Below are 18594 nucleotides of genomic sequence, written 5' to 3'. Positions count from 1 at the left end.
CCCCAAATCACCTCATGTAAGAACTTCTGAAGCAAAGAAAGGATTAGGAAAAAAAGTATTTTTAATTTAAGTTGCTGAAACCCTCACTATGCTTATTCATTTCTTTTTGGTACATATGCAATAAAATATGTAGTAGCACACCCATAAACAGCTTCATTGCACCCTAATCCTTTAATAAATGTCCACTATAAATCTTAGAAGCAGATTATGCACATGTGAAATCAATTTGTATAGAGGCTGAGCAGATCTAAATTCCAAAGGTATTACACTGACAGCACCGCTTTGCTGGTTATAAACAAAGACAAAGAAATGTGAGATTCATTATGAGGCATTTCTTATTTTCCAAGTCTCACAAAAGAAATTTCTGATTAGACATAAGCAACACATTATTAAAGGTTATCTTCCCATTTTTTCAGGTAAACAATTAATGGTTAATTTGATCTGCCAGTCTACATTTTCCCCCTATTTCTGGTATTCTTTATTGTGATTTTAACATCAAAAAACTATAGGAAGATACAGCAATTTTCAATTCCAGAGCTTTTTAGCTCGCAATATGAACATAGCAACTTCCAAAAAATTCTCCCACTGTTGTAGCTCTCAAAACACACTATAGACCTTAAGGCCTCACCTTACTTGCTCCTTCATTATTTAGATAATTACTACAACCACGATTAGAAGCAGATGAAGACCTTAGAATTTAGAGGTTTAAGAGAATTTTCCTCTTCACAATACATTAAAATTTTTATTTATTTTAATGTGAGATGACTGTGCCCCAGACCTCTGAAAACTGTGTTGTTGTTGGGTTTTACTAGGAACAGCTCTGAGAAAGAAACCATGCCATATGGCAGAACACAAATTCAGCCTTCATTCTTTATGTTTAGAGGCAATTTGTGCCTAAAATTGAGTTATCTGGCAACTGGGCATTTTCATATGTGGTCTGAAACTCCTGGAAAGGTCTGTTGTTCAAGTGCTGCTTTTAAGTTCCTTTGTTCCATGACTTGCTTACATATGTAGACTGGTATCATTACACCAATATGATTCCCTGTGTATATTTATTTTTGAACCTAATTAATTTGGGTGGGGTTTTTTGGTTTTTGCTTCTTTTTTTTTTTTTTTTTTTTTTAACTACAGTCATAGTACATTAGTTATCTAGTTTATGGTTTAGATTAATAAATATCCCATGCATGTGGATCCTTAAAACAGCCAGAATCTCTATTTGAATCTTTTTGAATCAGGAAACTGATGTTCAACGTCTGAGGTTCTATGATGAGAAATGGCAGACAAATGTGACAAATGCCACATTTATGTTAGAGTAGAAGGTTGGTCTTCAAAGAACGGATACCTATATATTTCTATGTATTAATTCTATGTAATTATACATAATCTGAAAGAGATCTTTTTGACATGCATAATTTGGGTCTGAAACCCGCAATTTGACCCTGTAGTCCTAGCCTTACTTTGTTGAGATTAGGGCACGAATTGTGTCTTGGAGGAGAGATGAAGGGGACTCTACTAGCGTCTCACCCAGAGGCCTTGTCCTCCTTTCTGTTTCAGTATAATCAGCCAGATCAATGTAGGTCGCAGATGTTTTAGTCTAAAATTCTTGACTACAAAAGGAAACAGAGGAGAAAAAGTGCTCATACTGATAGCTTTGGTATCATGATCTGCCAGCCAGGGCAACACATTTGTATGTGAACACTTTCCCACTACTCTTTACCCATAGTTTAACCTGACCTGTTTTGTCTTTATTCTGGAGCAGAACAGAAAAGAAGAGCAAATGGCTGTCAACAGTCTTAATAGGACTGCACAGACACAATACCACCTCAGTTCACTCCTGCAAAGACAAGTGCTATTACTCCTGCACCCATGTCACAGTCTTTCACTGACTCAAGCACCAGAGAGATAAGAAGTGCAATGGGACAGGATTAGCACATTAGCTGTGCAAACGGATTGTAAATTCAGGCACAAACCCAATCTCATCCTTGGTCTGAACAAGCAGACTAGATATATAGAGATACTGTGTGCCAAATCATTCATCTTACCCTGAGCTTTGGACAATCTCAAGGGATTTATCAGTCAGAATGAAAACTACACAATTTTTGGTTTCTGCTTTTCAGCAGAGATTAATTTTGGTTTCAGATGAATTCTGCTTTGAGATCTTACTTTAATTCAGACCTGAAATTGAAGTTAATGGTACAAGGAATGAACTACCAGAGACAGAAACAAACAAACAAAAAAAACCACCCCACCCTACTTCCTTGAATTAATTTCCCTGCCTTATTCATTTCTACCAAGAGTATTATCTGGACTGTCTGTTGTGCTGCCTAATGGGAAAGATGCTTAAGAATCTCTTGGTGGCTGTGTAAAACACTAACTTGGGAAAAAGGAACCTCTAGCATTAGTGACCATATGTCTCCTTTGGCACCAATGTCATCAGATCTCAATGTTCTTTTATATCATCACAGATGCATCTTATTATTAGTTTTAATTGAACAAACACTGCATCAGAGCTCGGCAATTTGGTCCTCCAGAGCACTGATTAAAAAAAAACTTTGGGGCATCGGTGCCAAAGGATGACATTTTTACTGGTTGTTTCTGCCAGCTTCAGCAGTGTGCCTGCTGTCCCTCCATTCCACGTCTAGCTTGTGTTTCCTTCCTTTATTCTGCTTTTTCCACTACCCTGCCCTAGATGACACAAAGCTCTATCCAGCAATGCTGTTCTCTGCTAACCCCCTTGCTGCTTAAGTCCTAGAACTTGCAGGAATCCCATTTTAAGAACAATGAGCACAAACCTCATAGCAAAGCTTAAGGGATTTCCATGACTTCTGAAATAGCATTATTTTGTAATTTTATTTCCAAATGTGATGATGTTCTGATGCAATGTAACAATTTGGCAGTTGTATTTCCCCATGGGTCTGGCTAGAGGAAAAACTGCTGCAAAAATACACATTCAAGAGTAACAATTTACTTATCAGTTTATTTATTCATTTAAAAGAGCAAACAATTATAGAACCATTTGCATTTCAGAGACACTGAAAACTCTAATCAAATCAGGTCTTTGATTTTTAAAAATGGCATTAATCAGCTCAAAATATATCTACAAGTAGGGAAAATGAAACATCATGCTCTTCCCCCCACCCCCCCCAGAAAGTGGTGAACAATTTTCAGTGATAATACACAGAATTTAATATTACAAGTGGCAGCCTGTCACCTGATGGAACATGAGTGGAAGATAACAACCTTGTCTAGTGGGAGGTGTCTAGGGGGGTTGGAACCAGATGATCTTCAAGGTCCCTTCCAACCTAAACCGTTCTATGATTCTATGATAGTGCAATCCTTACCAGTGACTTTGAAAGAGGCTGCTGTATATTTACTCAACACATTTTTGGTAGTAAAGTCAGCTTTACAAATTCTGAGTAATCTTACCCCCAGCTGTACTCTTATCCCAGTAGCACTTTATTACCCCTTTAGCTGTTTCGATACAACAGTTTGCAGAGCCTTAGTATAAACCAGATGATTGAAATTGTGATCAGAATTAAATAAACAAACAAACTTCTGAAGGATTTTTTTAAACCTGGATCATTTTGTAAATCTGCTTTACAACTAAATCCCACAAACAGTTCTGCTGACACAACTATATAGGCTGCAAATCGTACTGGAGAATAGAAATAATCACCTAGGCATAGGAACGTTTGTTCCCAAAGCACTTTTTTAAAACAAGCAATTAAATTCCAAGTGAACTAAGACTCACAGAAAATAAGTTGGCTTCCCACTGGCAGATCTAGCAATGGAGTCCAAAATTCCATTTTCCTACTTAACTAAATAATACATCTGAAAAGAGACTCTGCAAAACTTTTGCTAAAGGGCTTTGCATCAGTCTGGACAATGGAGCTCTCCTTTCTACCCTGAGGACCTAGATATGAATTTAGGTACAGCCTGCAGTGAAACTCTCTGTACTAAATAAAGTCTGTAATAAATCCTTGTCACAGTATTTTCCATTCCAAGGAACAGATCAAGAAAGAAAAATACATATTATATTTGTTTAAATATGCATCCCAAAGCTCAGCACAAATACTGCTCATTGTTGCATGGTTGGTCCACATCACCATTACAAGATCCAAACTCCAAGCTCAGGGAGAGTTTAAATGTGATCTTAGCATTTGCATGTTCTGATTGGCATTAGCTACACTCACCCTAAACTCTGGATTATTGTTGGAAAGTTTGTTTCTGTTTTCCACAGCCTTCCTTCTAATTTATTTTCACGTCGGCCTCATTTTAAATAATTTTTAATTTCTCCATTGATTCTAATTAAGGTGCTATTAGGTCTTATGAGCTTCGTTTAATTAAATTTATTTATTTATTTATTTATAACTTAACCAGCGCACTAAGCTTGCTTTCCCAAACTCCCACAGCTCTAATAGAAAGAAGATCAAAGGCACCTATTTTAAAGTTAAGTGCCAGTAGCATTGTGATAAAGCAGTATTGTGATAAAGTATCAGAAACCTGGCTAGCCAAATACTTCACAGATATTTTAGTGGTTTTGACACTTTGCTGCATCCCCTCGGTGTTTAGAATGTGACTTTTGCAACCATGCTGTATTAGGAAAGTCATCTAAAAGAAAAAGGTCTTAACCACACAAGCTGGAGGAAACAGCTTTTTTTTTTTTCACCTTCAGGGTTTATGATGCATAAGTGGCCATTTCTGTTAGAATTATCTGAGACCCACACAAGAAGAAAAATCACATAACACATTAAGGGGTTTAGAAATAATTTCAATTTCTGATGTAATTATATGTTTGCAAAGGAAGTACTTAGGATAAAATTATGTGAACACAGACTCCTAATCTGAGGGCTTTGTTCAATGAAAGATACCCAGTTTTAGCACTGTGTAGTATCTCAGAGTTTGCAGGCATGAGTTCTATGACAAAACTGCATATTTTTCACTCTGCTCTGCAGTTCTACTTCTTTGCAGTCAGGACATACTTTACTGCATTAGAGACAAAAAGACGCTTCCTAAACATGCCTTTCTTGGTTACAGACATCCTGCAGTCAGATCTGCATTAATCATTTCCATCAACACAGCAAAAAGTTATTAAGTGTTTGCCATACAAACACCATCTAATTTCTCCAGCTGGATGCTGCCAAAATCTTTACAGCACACTGCTCTTGTCACAGTGGTTGGGCACAGTTTTAAAATACATTTACCTAGCCTCAGGCTAGTGTGAAGTCTTTTTGCTTGTTTGCTTTTCTTTCACCTTTTCACTCTCCCAATATTGTGAAAGGAAGGTGCTGGTAGGGAAGACCTTGATGAGAAATGTAAAGCAATGATTGGTGAAAGAGTATTGCTAAGAAATGATTCAACTTTTCAATCCATTTATTTATAAGAAATAAGGTCCCTTTCTTCTTGTTTGTTTGGGTTTTGTTCTTTCCTCTTTTCTGCTTTCGAAGTATCTCAGACAAATAACTCTCTTAATTGATTGGGCAAAAAAAGGTCATTGTCTGCACTTATACTGTGTACAGGAGGCACATACTGGGCCATGAAAATAGCTGTGCAAACCAGCCCTGGATTTCCACACAACCCCCTCCCCAAAGCTTCCCCTACCCTCTTCCAGCAAAAACACTGCCTGCATCATAATGTTATTATGGACCAAATCATAGCTGTCTATTCTGGACAATACCTGAATCTTAAACACAAGCAGAAAATAATGCCCAACTCTATCTAGTGTTTACTCTGACAATGGTACTAACTTTCAGACATTACATCAAAAATGTTTCTATGTAAAAGGAAGACAAGGGAGTTATAGTAAATTTTCTGATGACAATAACAGGAAGTCTATCTCAAAAATTATGCAATATAACAGTTTCATAGAATCATAGAATCATTGTATTTATAATGGTTTCTGATATATGTTTTCCTACCATAGGTGTAATCTCATGGAAATCAGTAGGACTATTTTCAGAGTAAGGCAATAAAGGATTTTGGAATATTACCTGTGTTGCAATCAAAAGCTGAGGCAAATTAGTCAGAAGCTCACTTATAAGCCCAGAGAACATGATGAGCAGCTGGAATTGTTCTTTCACTTCAGAGAGTGACTAAAGACTGATCCATTCATTCTTCTTTTTCTGATAGACTTCAACTGTACTTGCTTGTTTCCATTAAATATAGTTTTAATCACAAATCATGGTCCAGCTCAGCTGTTCACTGTGTATTCAGCCATACCACTCTGGGCAGTGTTTTCATGAGATATTAAAAGTTAAGTAGGGTTGATCTAGGTTACCACCTCGGTGGAATGAAATCCTAAATGCAAATGCAAATAAATATCATTTATCACCTTTACCGAATCATTTTCCTGCTAATAATTGCCAAAGTGAATAACAGTAGTTGGATTTGGTTAATAATTGCCATGCCTCTAAAACCAATTAATGTGCCTGCAACAGCATTGTAGCACTTTTTTTTTTTAATACAAAGCGGAGACAGAACTCAAACCATTAAAATATTTTATAGAAATTAGCCAAAAATATACTTCTGATCTTAATTATGTTGTTTTCCAATTACAAGGACATAAAAGATATTGGAACCTCTTTCCTGGATTTATAAATGCAATAGCTGTGATCCCAGCCTAGAACCTGAAGGTGAGATTCTTTCTTGCATAATGCAGGGCTGCAGAGCTGTAATACTCAAAGATAGTTCAAGGCTATCTTAACTGGCAACACAGAATCAATAGATGTCATAGGAACACAATAGCTGGTGTGATGGCATCTCCTTTAAGATGACATTATAGACAGTTGTCAGATAAAAGAAGATATGAACAGGAAGATCATGAATACTGATGATCCTTAACTCCTTTGGAGCTATAAAAACTTAAGCTGTACTGTGCAAAAATGTAGGCATTCTGAGAACCAGATGGAAATTGAATAGAGGCTAGATGGGAACCAGTAAAGCTTCAGGATGAGACAACTGGAAGAAGCTTAAAGCCAACCAGTGCAATTTTTCATCTTAAAGAACATTTTGGCTATAGCCAGGGCTCTGATCCTGTTGATGTCTCCCATCAGTAAAAACAAGAATGGATGTTTAAACACCTGTCTGTGTGCTCCTCCACATACAAAAGCCAGAAGCAACTTTAACTATAAGTTGGCCTACCAAATTAGAAATAATGCATGCAGCTGCCTTTTAAGAAGTGTATCTAGCACTCACTGATGATGCTTCAGCCATCATCTATAAGTAGTCATAGTGCGCTGGCACAAACAATGCTGACTAAACCTTGTCCTATGAAAGGAAAAGATACAGTGGGTATTGCAGTCTCTAGTTCTTAAGCTGCTAATGTAATAGTTACAGAACAAATACAATACATTGTTCCAAAAAATTCTCTAGTATGGAAACTGTTCTTTTATACTTCTGAGTGTCGTGGTTTGGGCAGGGCTGGCCACTAAGACAAGTGACAAATGTTCTCTTTAACCTCTCTGCTTTCAGAGGAGAGAGAGAGAATAAGACACACAGACTTATGATTTTAAAATAAACTAAACTACTTTAATTAAATATTATTAATAAAATAATAATAAAAATATGAGAATATTAATAAGAAAACAATGAAATATATACAATATATACAAAATGGTATCAAGTTCCCAGGATGACAGTCATGTCACTAGCAGGCACTGGGAAAGTCCCAGACTGGACTCAGCAGTGGATGGGAGCTGGATTCCTGTTCTGTATTCAGGAATGCACAGATTGGGATAAGAGGCAGACGAACAGACAGACCCCTCCTTGGACACCGGCCATTGAAGAAAGAGGCTGACCCTTTGATCCCTCAGCTTTTATACTGAGCATGAGGCAGGTGGGATGGAATACCCTGTTGGTCAGTTTTGGGTCACCTGTCCTGTCCGCTCCTCCCTGTAGGTGCGACCCCTCTACGCTCTTCTGCTTCTGACCCTCCAATGGGGCAAATAGCTAAGGTAGCTGCTCTTGGTTGTTTTAGCAATATGTATAAGCAGGAGCCTTTCTGCATACCATTCCTTGGTACTAACTACAAACATCAGGCCTTATCACTCTGGAAGTGGACAGTGTCTGAAAAATATGCTGTCAATTTCAGAGAGTTAGAAGAGGCTTAACTGAGAAATACAATTACTGAACAGAAAATTGGTTCTGTTTTACCTCAAACCAGGACATTTCATCCCTAGTTCCATACCGTATACATCACGATCAGGTGACTACAGCTTGTTGTCTTAAAACAACCTGTGTCACTGATTTTAAAGCATTAAAAATAATGATAGCACTTGATTTCCTCATAAGATTATTATAAAACATAACTCTTCTTCCACTCCAAAAGCATTAACTCTTTAAGCTTTGTAACACCCTTTTGACAGAAGTCCTGTGCACATCTTTCTGCCTATAGCAGAGAAACCAAAATGCAGACTTTCCAGAATGGACTGAAATTTTATTACAGTAATCCCCAAATTTGTGTTTCTTTATTCTTTGCACATGCATAAACGATGTTCTAGGACAATGTAAAAATAAGAGACAAAGAAAGGGGTTCACCTATTCTGTCTGTTGGGTTTTTTTAACATGACATGAATTCCACTGTCTTTACCTGTCTCAGGAGGCAGACAAAGGAAAAAAGGTGGTGGATAATAGCAGGAAGGAAAACAAACAACACCGGAAAGAGTAAAAGTAGTTGTTAGAAAATAGTCCCAAGATGCTCATTTGTGCTTATGCAACATGTTTTTTTTATTGAAAAAGGTTCTCGGTGTCCATACTTTTACCAGCTGCTGCATATATTGCGAGCTGGACTATAATAGCCAGAAAAAGTCATGCTGCCTTGACAAAACTCTGTACTTGTTATCCAACCTGTGCGGATGGGTAGAGAAGGGCAGCCATCAGCTGCCATGCCAATGTATGTTCCCAGCCACAGCCTAGCCCTGCTTAAGCTCGTAACCTGCTACATGTCCCACTTGAAGCTATTTTAAAATCTTACTTAAGCCCTCAGTACTTTAAAACCCTTTAAAGCCATAGGCGTAGGTATTGCAGGATCAAGACCTTTGAGCACTTGGGTTTGAATGTGAAAATGAATGAAACATCAATAAACCCCAAAGCACACCAAATCAGTCAGGGCACGAGGTGTCCCAGAAGCTCAAGACTGTTACCACTGGGATATTATCTAGTGAGGAGGAATTCAGGCTTCACTCATATCACAGGAAGGCTGCAGTAAATTACAAATTAATGTTCTGAAGTTAATGAATTTAATTGATTTCAAGCTGAGTAAGGGAGTTAAGGCTGGTATTCAAACAGGGAGAGAGTATTTAAATTTAGCTATCATTAGCAGGCACATGTTACATTCACCAAATAGCAGGACTTTTCACTCTCACAGTGTGTGGTGAAGCCACTTGAAGCCCTTCAGACGTCTGTTTCCTTCAGCAGAATGGGGAAAAGACTCATAATTTTCAGACAGGGTAACATACGATAAGAGAGACTTCCAATTTTAGGAAACAGAGGGGACTATATAGCTGCCCTCAGTGGAAGCTTACAGCATCAGTTAGGTTCAGAAGACTTGAACCACATATTATGGCAGACCCTGTTTTTTTCAAAGTATCAGTATGTCAGGTCCCAGTCCTGAAAGAAAACCTTCTGACACATGACTGTCTTCTTTAGCAGAATCATTGCTTACTGGTAGCATCACACAACAATGTAGAAATGAGAAAGAACATAAAGAAATGAAAAGGCAGGAGAAAAGTCTGATGATAAGGAGGTGCTATTTCATATACTTTCACAACCACTATTTTAATGACTAAAAATCATTCTATGTTTTCCATCTTAGCCATAAAAGACTAGATAACCGTAATGATTTCTTAATACAGTAATCAAACTCAAGGTCTTTTTTTCTCAATACCATTCCAAGCTTTCTACTACTGTCTTTAAATGAAAATGTAGCATGATGGAATTTTTGTGTAAAAAGTCTGATTGATTTTCATTAACAGTAAAATAAAAAAAAAAAATAAATTGAAACTGTCAGAAACATGCAGCTATCTAATGTGTTAAGAATCAATACAGGGCTTTGACTAAAGGACAGCTCTCATTCCAAAATCAAGTTAGTGTTCATGCATTAATTTGCTTCACATTCTCTATTACATAAATTATGATTAAAAGCAGTAAAAATAGCAATAATAATAATAATATAGAACTTACATTTTATTGAAGAGAAGTTTAGGACTAACAGTTTACATCATTAGATACCAGTGGTAATGTTAGTTTTTCTGTGAAAACTGTACAAGTGTAAGATAAATATGTGGGATAATTGAAATAACAATGATTCTCTACCTCACACTACATCTTAGAGATCCAGCACTTTAATGTTTGCAAAGCATTTAAAGATGTCTGAGAAAAATATACTTTGTAAGTGCAAAATATTCATCTTGATATTCAAGCATCATGTTCAGGTATGAGACAGAGTTTCATATACCATACAGTAATACCTAAGGTATATAAAAATTTAAGGAATACAAATTTATGCTCTGAAATCTGCTTGCTTACTGTTTATGTCTTTACCTATGAGCATTTGTGCAAATGATGTTTCTCTGGGTGAACTTTTGGGAACATGTTTTTCTCACTTCAGTCTGTAGCATCCAAATGAACACATCTGCATATACACGTGGCATCTGTTATTTCTTCAGGAAATGCCACAATCAACTTAAAAAATGTTCATCATCCAATCTTAGAGTAGAATTACAATTTAATCAGTCTCATTATTTATTATGATTACTACTATTTCTAATTCCTTATATTTCTAAAAGGTAGTGGCGGCTACAAGATCACATCATAAGACCTGATTCAATTTCACCCACATAAACACATAATAAATGTTGTTCCTGCTCCGTGGGGCTTAAAATTAAAGCCTAATTTCAAAGACAGAAGATGAATACCAACACCCAGATGAGAACTGAAGGGAAACAGCACAAAAGTAAACAGCCAAAGATACAGCTGTAACATAGTTTATTTGCAACTCCATTTCTAGGGTAACTCCATATAAGTGGGGTTTTTTTTGCTTAGTTCAACAAGTGATGCAAATATAAGTATCATTCAAAACTTGAGTTTTGTCCAGGAATAACTCAGTGCATATGTCCATACTACAGTCATAATACTAGTGCAACATAATAAGGACAGACCAGCTTTAGCCTTTAAATACATGCTCTACTGCCTGCAATTCACAGATCTCACTGTAAATCAGAATACCTTAAATACACAAAGGCATGTTCACTAGCAGTTGAAAGCTGCCCACTAAAGAAAACTTCACATATTTTAACCTACTTACAATTTTGTCTTTAGGTTTCTAACTTTATTTGAACTATGAAGGGATTGACAGTTGCCACACATGCACTTTCATTGACGTATTTTCCCACAAAATAGTTGAAATCTGCTTTTCTTTTAGTTGTAAAGCTAATTATCCTATCCAGTGATCTCAAAGAAGTGATTTGAATATGTTGTACAACTGTTACAAATTTAGAGCTTGTCAGATTGGAAAGAAATATAATAAGTGTCAAAGAAACACAGAAATCACAACCTCCAGTCAGGGTGTTAGAGGAAAGGACAGGACATCTTAATGTCTGATCAGCTTCATTGAAGTATTTACCAACTCACAGTTTTGCACAAAGTAATTATTAAAAAAGCCCCAAAGTTATCATTTCAGTAAAGATATGTAGTACTCAGGCAAAAGATACATTGACATCAGTCAAATGAAGCAGGGAAAGAATTGAAAAAAAAGTGATGTCAAACTCAGCAGAATGAAAAACAATGGAAATAGTGTCAAAAAGATCAGGAATATATGTGATTCATACTCAAGTACTCTCTTTTCAGTTTTATTGAAGTAATCAATCCTTACAACAAGTGTAAGTCACTATTAATTCCTTTGATAAACGTGAAAATCATGTTAAGTACAAACAAATGTTTTTGGAGCTGGTAGAACTGTCATGCATAGTTACATAAGCATCACATACCAAATATGACCTGGGCAGATGAGGTGATCAACATGACTACTCTGATACCATTAAAACAACTAAGCATTGTGTCTTCTCTTTTTAAAATAAAGCTTTAATCTTCCCCATTTAATATATCTTTCTGTCTGCTAGGGCTTCTGCACTGGTAGAGTGTACTTTAATGTGATTTTTTAAATGAACAATTTGTAGTGACAATTGTAAACTGATATCTGTAAACTAACTGTAATTTTATGTACCTTATTTTGAAAACAACTCACCAGTATTTATTTATCAAGCTAATAGGTAATTTCTATACCTAAATAATAGTCACTCTAAAATGTTATTCCTAGTGCAGTCTTTCAAAGTTGTGTGTTAGGAAAAAAATGATCCACAGTTTATGCCTAACACGGGTTTGCTAAGGCAGGCTATACAAGCTAGACCATGTCAGTGTCTAAACATAGTCTTGGCCACTGAAGTTGAAATGGGAGATGAAGATTCTCATGGAATTAGGGGTGGGTGGGTTATTGTGTTGCCTGCAAACTGATCAGGACAACAGTTTTATCATATTCAGTAACCGTGGCTATCACTCTATCAATATTTGCCTTTGGCAGGAAATTCTCCAATAGGAACCACAGAAGCACAGCATCACAGAATGGTCAGGGTTGGAAAGGACCTCTGGAGATCATCTAGTCTAACCCCTGAATGGAATGGCAAAGGTACTTCATGATCTGTTTGGGTTTTTTTTTTTCCACCCCTATGTATCTTATCTAAGCCAGTAAAACCTTGCACTGAAATTTTATCACAGATATAAAAAAGACTACAAGTCTTTTTCTATGTTTGCTTAAAGAGAAACACTACAGCCTGTATGGTATTAATAAAGTACAGTTTTGGTTTTACACTAGTTAGTGAAACCCTCAGTGATATTCTGCAATTATGCAATTGTCTGCAAAGATAATATTTGTGTCTAATGTGCTGCAAAGAATTACAATGACCCTCTCAGAATAATGTGATCTTGATCCTCATCCTGTGTTGGGTGACTGGTGGAAGGAACTGAACTGATCATATCAGTAGCACCCTAAAGGAAATAGACTGGAAATATTTCCAACTCTTGCCACTGATTTCTTAAAGGCACATTATGAAATCTTTTAAGAGCCTTTTCAGTCCAGTGGTTTCAAAATAAATCAAATAGATGTGGAAGATGGTATTTGTGTTTCCTGTTCCATTTCCTGTTCCATTATCACTTTCAGCTCTCAGAAATTATAATTCTTACTTATTTTAGTTTCTGTTTTTATTCCTACTACCACAGACTAGAACATAAGTCAGGACTGAGTCTCCTTCTCTGCCATGTGACATGACAGGGACATTCAATTGTGTGCAGAATGGGTGTGTGTTGCTGGGATCACACAGTCCTGGGACTGCTCCTTGGATTGTCCCATGTAGATCTGCCTGGCAAGGGGGCAGCCACCCTTTGCACTTGTGGGGCTAGGGACATGGGAGTTGATGAATAACTCATGCTCCCCACCGTGTCAGCCTTCTGCCTTCCCAAATCCAATAAATCCTTTCCTTCTCTACTTTCCTGTTTTGTATGTCTTCCTTATTTTCTTACCATTATTTTTGGAAATTATGTCTCTCTTTAGTGCTAGTCCATTCATTGTCTTTCACACATGTAGGTTTAGAACATTTGAGTGGGAATAGATTTATATATTCATCTGTAATATCAATTTACACTATTTCATTCAGACTAAGCTTTATTTTTATCACTGAAGTTTATGGTAGTGTGTCACCATTCTGTCATTATTTCCTTCCTCGCACTATTACTGAAGGGAAAGAAAGATGAAAATTTTTCATTTATTTATTATTTCATACATTTTCATTATTTACTTTGTATTTTACCACTATTTTTTCAGAGTCAGAGACTGAGTATTTTGTTTGATAAATACTTTTTAATGTAATTGCACTTTCCTGGATACTTTCCAGGGAATGTCACATCTTTTCTATAGGAATCATGTGCGAAGACTTAATTTGTCATTCTTGCAATTAGATATTTTTCCCTCTAGATGTCTCATGATTTTCATTACATGGTCTTTTTTGAGATCTCTCAGCTAATATGGCTACAGTAACTCCAGTAAAGTAGATGAAGATCATGTAGAACAGGACCTCAGCTGTGAAGGTGGAAAAGTGTCCTGGAAAAAATAAACCTGTAGTTTCTTTAGGAAAATATATTAAATGTTCTAACAGACCTTTCCTTGTTTTTAATGCAATGAACTGAGCTCATATTTGAGTTTGCTTTTATAAGGCATGAATGATGAGCAGTCCAGACGTTCAGAATCCTTTAAGTATGTAAAAATTTTGCTGGCCAAAAAAAAAAAAAAGTCAATATGAAGGGCGTGTACTGCTGCCTATCCCACTATCATTGTTTTCTTAAGAATCTATTGATAGTCTTGCTTTATTTCTTACTCCTACTGTCAGTGTTTCGGTTCCATCCTCCTGCTCATATTTACCTTTAATACATTTACTACTGCAAGTCAGATAGATAGACAGCACAATGGGTCTTTGCAGTATTTGTTTTCATGCATTCCTTCATTATGGAACCCATTTCAGCTGGACGATTAAATAACGTCTAAGAGGCAAGAAAAAGGCAGTATATCCATCACATAGTGAATATGAAGCATTTAATGTAGATCTCAAATCGATCCTTTTCTTCAAATACTCATTTTTATTTATTTCCCCTTCCCAGGGGGCTTAGCAAATAAAATATTATATTCATGCCAGTGTGGATTTATAACACCAGCAGGGAGATGAAATAAGAGAGCTGAGCATACTGTATTAGCTATTATTCATAAACTCTTTCTACTTGTCAGATGTTTGCTGTGAGGCTGAGAATGCAGTACTTCCCCTTCCTCTCAGTTTGACCAAAGCTGATAAGTTGCCTCAAGTTCACACATGCCTGCAACCGAGAACAAATTCTATGTCTAAAGAGACTCATTCCTGTTTCCTGGCACACTCTCTTTGTGCCTTCCTCCTAAAGTAAGCTTAGTTAATATTCTAAAGGCAGAAACCCAGACTATGTCTTCATAAGCATAGAAATTTTCAAAGGGAAAAAAAATTACTCCCTCCTGGGATTTTGATCTTGGTTGTCTTTCTGTCATTGTTGCTATTGAGAATAAAGAGATACCTGGCCTAGGGAGACTTCAATCTCTGTTTAGATTTCTCAGATCTTTTCTTAAGTGAAACCCTTTCATATTACCAAATTGATTTAATGTCAATATGCTGTCTAAAGTTCAAGTCAGGAAAAAGTGATGTCATATTTCTAAACATTTTAGACCTGGTATACTTTCATCTTTTCAAATAACAGACTTTCTCCACCACCCTCTCTCTCTTATCTTCCTCCAAGCCCTCTATCCCCATAAAACCTCATCAAAGAATTTGGCTCATGATAGTTTTCGGCTTTTGCCCATGAATAAACCTACACATGGTCCTATGTGTTATTTCTTGCAGACATAATTCTTTTAAAATATCAAGGCCTGATAGCTTTTGGCAACATCATATGCTTTTTCCTTTGTGCTACTCATTCTACACATTTAAGCATCTAAAAAATTAAAGTTTACTTTACACATGACAGTCAAAAGAAGGGAAAAAAAAGTAAATTTTTTTTAGATCAATGATAAATAAAATGTGTGTACCGTTTGATAGTTTTCAATCTGTGAATGTGTAACAAGATGACATTTTGAGTTAAAAATGAAGAAAGATATGTTCATAAGTTTCCATTACTTGTCCATGGGGTTTATTAACATTTCCAGTGAATATTTGTACCAGCTAAATCTTGAAAATATCTATCCAACAGCATCCAGAGATGTTCTGATTTTTTTAAAGAAAATCCTTAACAGATGCCACAGTTAAAGTGAGATACCAGTAAAACTGCCACTGGTAAAAATCTGTTATGTTAATGGTTTAGCATGAAACAATAAGAGTTTTAGAATTTCCTTTGTCAGTGGAAGCCACATATCAGCTAAGCAGGCTTCAAAAAGTAAATCTGTGGATGGATTTTGACCCATCCATCTTCCACTTTCAGGATTTCCACAGAGCAGGGTATAAGTGACCTGAAGACAACATATGATTTGGGGAAAAGTGTGTGCCAGGAATGTATACCAATTATTAACAACCAAAATCCAAAATATAGCTGCCTTGTTGTTTATTACTGTTTGTTTGTACATGTGCTTTGGAATAACTCCCTTCTGTCTCAGAATTGCAGATATAGAGAGTAATCTCTTGACCTACTCTACAGATTTTGCCTAACAGTTGTGGAAGAATATTCTACAAATGACTCCAAGACTTCTAGTACTTCTGAGAGCAAAATATAAGTACAATCTGTTTTTAAAGTTTATATATACTTTGGTGTTTATAGGTATATATACAGCAAGACCAGGAAAACCTGTCGGGGATTACAAGTAAATAGTACTGGGTCAGTGAAGGAGATCCCCCCAGCCCTCTGTTGAAACTGGCCTGTCTGGGAAAGACAGGGGATAAAGTTGTGGATTAGGAGGGAAAAGCACACTTCCCGCAATAACAGCAGTCATGGTACTGAGAGCATCAGACTGAATTCCTCTTGTCACTGGCAAAATTTGTTAGCAATTGGCAATCAGAAATGAGTTCAGCCATCATGGTTTGCCACTTAACATTACTATACAGCTCCCATAAGCCAGGATTGCACCATGAAGATAACATTTCCACTGAAAATTTCTTGATCACCTCAATTGTCCCTTGCTTCAGTTCTGTTTGCTTCCTTTCATGTTTCTGTTTGTGTCAGGAGAATCAGGCACAAAACTTTGAGCCCATATCTTTAGCAAAAATACTGGCAACCCAGAAACCTGTCAGGGGAACTTTATTTGACCCCACAGTCTTAAAAGCCTCTGGGGATACAAAATTCTGTGTCCTGAGTATTACTGTTTGTCACAGTACATACTCCTCACGGGGAGGTCAGTGTGCACCAGCTCTAATTCTTCTTACCTTGCTTCAGCTTTCTTCTTCTTTTTTTTACTCTAGAATGTGTAGAGATTTAAATCTCACAGTATGCTGTCGAATATGAATATTCCCTTGGGACTGACTTGCTCTGGACAATAGCTCAAGTTTTGTGGGTTTGGGGTTTTAGGGTTTTGGTTTGGGTTTTTTAAGTTTAACTTTCTGAAATTCACCATGGTTAATCATCATTGTCACTGTCGCATCTAGAACTGGTTTGCTAGTGGCAAATACCTAAAGCAGGGGTTTTTTTTTGGGGGGGGTGTGTTTTGTTGGTTTTATGCTCCCCTTTTTCACATTTTACCTGAGGGTGGTAAAGGAAGGAGGCTGGTCTCTGTACCTTCTAAGATACTGTTACTTCCACAGTAAATCAGAAAAAAGCAGAAGTGCTTTGGATTGATATAGTTCAGGCTCTGTGAAGGACTTTTTTTTTCCCCAGACCATATTCTAAGCACAATGGAATCCTTTCTGACTTTGTAGTGGGGAAACTTATTGCCTTGAGATTGAATAAGGACCCTAGCTGTTATGAAGGGACTCTCTGTTTCCTGTACTCCCAAGATGGAGTTTGGAGGGCTGGGGTATGGGAGGCTCAGTGAAATAGGCTAAGTGAAAATTGTACAGTACCTTCTGCCTGAACATTTTGGAAAAAAAATTTTTAAAAGCTCCACAATATCACTTACAAGCCTTTGTAAGTTCTCAGAGTTTCTCTCACTTTCTGAATATGTCAATTCACTGCCATGAAGGTGGCCTGCCCCCCATCTATTCTGCAAAATAATCCCTTCCCTGAGGAGCTGGCAATCTCCCAGAAAAAAACTCAAGCTCTTTGTTACTTGGCACTGTGTGAAGATTGAAAGCGTGTCTCTACGACTGGTCCTATCACTGTAAGACAGGAACTATTAAGTGCTAGAAGGGATAAAATACATGTATCTATCATGATTTTGACATCTTTCCTCATTTTCCCTTCCTAGGTAAGAAAAATCTGCATTTTCATACTTGAAAAAAAGAAATGCCTTGAGGGGAAGAAGTAGCTTTCACTCTTTTTTATGCCTGCATTTGTTTTCTCACAGTTTAGTGCCAGACTACAACAATGTGGGGTTAATCAAATACACAGTTTCACTATTCTTAATGATAAAGGGCCTTTCTAGAATCCACATCTTCTCTTGGACACAGGACAATCTGGTTTGTTCCTTTTTTTTCCCTTTTCCAAACAAAATGCTGTATCATCCTAATAAACAAAGATTAATTAATGAAGACAAAACTGGTAGATTTACCCCAAATTATCTAGTTTTGCCTCTGTGTATCATGGTTTATTGGCACTCCTGCCTCCTACAGTATTTGTACACAGCACCCAGCGGAAGCATTGACTGACAAGAGGTTAGCTGTTGCGATTTCTGTAATACAATGTTATTTTTTTTTAAATCAGAAATCACTTTAATACACAACAACCTTTTGATAACAAATGTTTCACATTTGATGATCTGTGTCTGAAAACTACTTCAAACCTTCGCACCTTCAGGCCTGGTCTCATATGATGGAGTTCTAGGAAGCCTGGGATTCTGCCATCTTCTCGGACAGTAACGTCAAGAGGCATGCCAGGGACTAGAGCATCTGTAAC

This window comes from Charadrius vociferus, unplaced genomic scaffold, assembly GCF_000708025.1.
Source record: "Charadrius vociferus isolate BGI_N301 unplaced genomic scaffold, ASM70802v2 scaffold71, whole genome shotgun sequence".
In the NCBI taxonomy this organism is placed as follows: domain Eukaryota; kingdom Metazoa; phylum Chordata; class Aves; order Charadriiformes; family Charadriidae; genus Charadrius; species Charadrius vociferus.
Note: the sequence above shows the minus strand (reverse complement) of the source record.